This window comes from Lycium ferocissimum, chromosome 10, assembly GCF_029784015.1.
Source record: "Lycium ferocissimum isolate CSIRO_LF1 chromosome 10, AGI_CSIRO_Lferr_CH_V1, whole genome shotgun sequence".
In the NCBI taxonomy this organism is placed as follows: Eukaryota; Viridiplantae; Streptophyta; class Magnoliopsida; order Solanales; family Solanaceae; genus Lycium; species Lycium ferocissimum.
Genome location: NC_081351.1, coordinates 51,636,337 through 51,640,974, shown reverse-complemented (window position 1 = coordinate 51,640,974; position 4,638 = coordinate 51,636,337).

Below are 4,638 nucleotides of genomic sequence, written 5' to 3'. Positions count from 1 at the left end.
TTATTTGTGGCTCAACCAAAACAAGTCTTGATGATTGATTTAGAGGATGAAGACTATGAGAGGAGAGAGGTTTTGGTGTTTTATTTCCTTGGAGAAAACGAAATTGGAGGTGGTGGAGAGGATAAGAGCCCCAAAAAGATATTATATACTCCCTAGGATAAGGATGAAGGAAAAATAATAAAATAAAATAAAAAGGTGGCTTCCCACTTTTATATATATCTAATCCATTTAATAATTTACTAAAAAAATCATAGTAGAAGAAGTTTATATAACTACACCATAACACTTCAAACAAGTTTTAAATATCATCAAGTTCACATTCAGGAAGTGCGAAGTAAAATATACCCTTACTATCAAGATATGGTCAATCGAAAATTCAAGAGTTATTTTAGAAATTCGGGGTGTTACATTGATGTTTGATCTTTACTTGGGGAATGATTGAATATGATGGGAGAGGGTTTCTAGAGCTTCTATGAACTTAGGGTTGAGTTAAAAGAACTTTAAAATGAAGAGGGGTTGTCACACCCCTTTTTTGGGCCCCGCGCGATAAACGCACAAAGGTTTTATTATGAAAGGGTTTTTCCAATTGAAGTGACGGTTTTGAAAAGGGATTATTTTATTTTACAGAGTCGCCACTTGGAATTGAGTTTTGGTGTTCCAAGTCACCTTATGAATCCCTAATCAAAAGGAAATGACTCTTTTATTATGGTCCGCGAAAACAGAAGACCGGGTAAGGAATTCTGTTGACCGGGGAGAAGGTGTTAGGCATTCCCCGAGTCCCGTGGTTCTAGCACGGTCGCTTTATCGACTTATACTTAGCTTAAATCAATTTTGGATATATTATGTATCCGAGCCTTGATTTGCTCGTACTTTTTATTGTTGAACTTTTATTAGTCTTAACCCGGATGCGTAACCGCATTCCGGATCTTTTAAGTGTCTCAAAATAAGATGTGTAACCGCATTCTCAATCAAAACAAGATTAATTATTAAAACGAGATTGGCCAAGGTGCGTAACCACATCCTTGAGTTGTTTAAAGCGTCTCGAAATAAGATGCGTAACCGCATTCTTAATCGAAATAAACATCTTGAAATGTGCATAAAGCTCGTCTAGCGTTAAAAGCAATTATTTATCTCTAAAATCCGAGACTTAATTTTATTAATTTCACTCTTTCGACAACGGGTTTTGAAACATGTTCGCAACCCATCTCACTCCCTTACAATTGGTTTTACCACTCTTTTCTTTTATACTTGACAACAAAATTTGAAATAAATTCGCATCTCATCTCGCTCATCTCGCACTAAAAATTAATTAATTGGGCCTTAAACTTATGTATAGGCCCTAACTTATTCTTTTCCGCGTTTTAAATCCGCAACTCAAAGCCAATTCATCTCAACAAATTAATCACGGCTAAATATTTATTAAAGAAACAGAAACCAAATGACTTAAACACTCAAGTCTCAAATGATCGTTCACCAAGCTCGAATAACAGCTAATCAAATGACAAAACATGATATTAAATTCACTCTTTGGCTAAAACACTATCTGTTTCTTTATTCTTCTTTTACTAGTGTTTGCCAATGATATCAATATCTTACCTTTAACTTTTATAAACAGTGAACTAAATACCAAGCAAATTAACCCCTACGTACAATTTTACTTTCAAAAGCAAGCAAAGAAACCAAAACTCAAAAATCTGATTTTTTATCCCCAAACCCAAATAGGCTATGTTAAATCTAAAGCACCCCACAGGCCGAAGATCCAATTTATATCAAAACAAACGATTTTACATGCTTTCACATTCATAACACAGCACCCAAAACGAACTTTTGTAATTTAAACATTAACTATAGTCATGCAAAGACTTTAATTAACTAGAAACAATATTAAACACAATGAAAATCCAAGGAAAGAATAGACCTTCATTTTTAGCAAAAATAACGTCTTTATTGTATTGAATGAATCTTCTAAATAAACAGCTACATCAACTCCGACCATCGGAACTTTGACGTGAAATGAAACCGTAGAGGAAACCTCGAACCGTGGACGACAACCTCAAACGACCTCTCAAACCAGAAAGCTTAGAACTTGACCACAAATGGACTGTTTTGGATGAACTCGACTTTGACCTCTTCAAGGAAGCTATTTTGGAGTAAAGACGGTTCTGTGTGATGGTATTCAGGGTGATTTTGGGCGGTGGCTGTTTGGACTGGTTTTCATGATGTTCCTTTTTTTGAGTTATGGCTAGTGGTTTGATGGTGTTTGGTTGACGACGTGGCGTCGGAGAAGAAGAACGAAGGAAATGGCTTCTTATTGTAGAGCTCACATGGTTGTTGATGGGTGTTTGTAGTGTGCGGCTGATTTCTTCAGGTTAGGATCTTAGTCTAGGTTTAGGTCATAATCTTTATATATATATATATATATATATATATATATTGTGCATAGGTACATGAAAAAGGCTTTGGGTAATGAGCCTTGAAAAGTGGGTGCAGATGCGTTTTTTTCTTCTTTTTTTTTTAATGGAAAAAGGCATTTTTTTTTTATTGTTTTGTTATTATTTAAAGAAAAAGTACATAAAAGGGTGCATGTGATATGCGTGTGTAGATGCAAAAGATTAAAATTGAGTGGTGAAATGACATATAAATATACTACTACTAAGTTAAAATAGCAAGATTAAAATATGTACTTTGTATTTATTTATTAAAACTTTTAACTTGGAAATTAAACTAAAAATAGATAACACATTTTCGGACACATTTTTTTTCTTTTTGTACTAATAGAAATAAAACAAAACTAAACATATATCCTAAACTGTGACTCTATTTTTGTGATTTTCGACTAAACAAAATAAAACCAAATAAAATGTCCAGACCATATTTAAAGGAAAATTTAGATACTAGAAGGTGAAAAACCCCGGGGAGGATCAAAAATCACAGGTCTACAGGGGTCATAATATAAACAAACAAAGAAAATCCACCGCTTCAGGAATACGGTCCGTATATACTGGCCGTATAAAAATATACGGCCAATATACTGGTCGTATAATTTTATACGGACCGTATATTGGTCCGTATTTCTCAATCTCAAATTCAACCGTTCCTGTTAAATTTTTAAATCCTTAAATACGGTCAGTATCTCAAGATACGGTCCGTATAAAACAATTTCAAAATGAAACATATTCTCTTCGATTCACTTATTCTCTAATCCTTTCATAACTTAACAAATATGAACTTAAACCCTTATAAACATAAGATAGGCATGTCCAACCTCAAATAACCTCGGAGACAGCCCCAGTGTCCAAGACTAGGGCAACTAACATACGACGAATCTCAACGTATAAAACTACGAGGTGTAACATAGCCTGGTCACTAATGATATGCAAAGTATACTTTACTTCAACAGGTGTAAAGTGATCCCAGACCAACATATATGAATAGCTTAACAACTAGACCATCACTGGTATGCATGCCACAGAACATAGGAGACTTCAGATAAATCATGAGAAAGGAAATAGGGAATGTTCAATAAGGGATTAAAACCTATTCACTCAGTATTAAGCAAACTCAACGAAGTTTCTATGTTAAACTAGGTGAAAACAAGTTAAAACAGGTATGTTAAAGTCTGAAAATACCTTTTCAAGTCTCTTTTACATTTTAAGACCTCATTTAACTAATTTGAAACTCATTTAAAAGTCTTGTTAAATCTAAACTCTTCATGAACCATCAGATGGATAAAAAAATTAAGCATTTAGGTAAACAGGGATTAATTATATTTTAAAACATGCTAACGATAGGAATTAAACAAATAGGGGCACTAAGCATTTTATAAACCACAATATTAAGTACTTCAGGATGTCAAATCCTATAGGCAACACTAAACCCCAATTGGTAACTTGAATATTCAACTGACCAAAACATACATTAACTATCAAGGTCTAACACAGAACTAGCAGATCATATCTAGATTAAACCAAAATAATCATGCTATGTGCTAGTTCGATTATTTTGGTTTAATAGCCGAATCCCGTTGCAGACCTGTTTGAATGAGTTAGGCTAGAAGTGTAGTTTAGTGTTGGTTTGTGTTTGCTCGAGGGCGAGCAAAGTCTAAGTGGGAGGTGGTGATATTCGGCACAAATATCATGTTTCGTGTCATTTTACATCCTATTCTTATGACTTTTATCGCTTAATCCATGATGCAATTGTCGTATTTGAACTTATGTCGTTATATTTCATGTGTATAGGTACGATGATGACAAACGATGGAAAACCGGGCTTAAAGTGATTGATTTTGGAGCATATGACGATTACACGAGGTGACGAGTCGAAGACCACAAAGGATGAACTAAAAGGAAAAAATAATTCGACTGAAGGGTCCGCTTTTCTCCCGCATCGCATGAAGAAAGCGGACAAAACCAGCTCCAGGCCAAAAATTACCATCAGGCTTTCCTTCCGCGATGCGGAAGAAAAACGGAAGTGCATCAGGCGAGCCTTCCGCGATGCGGAAGGAAAGCGCATCGACGAGCAGTTTTCCCGTTTCAATCGGGATTAGGTTTACTTTCTTTTTTTTTTGTCTTAACCCTAGACTATATATAGACGTTTTATTAGCTAAAAACGGTGTGCTGGGATTATTCCAAGACTTGT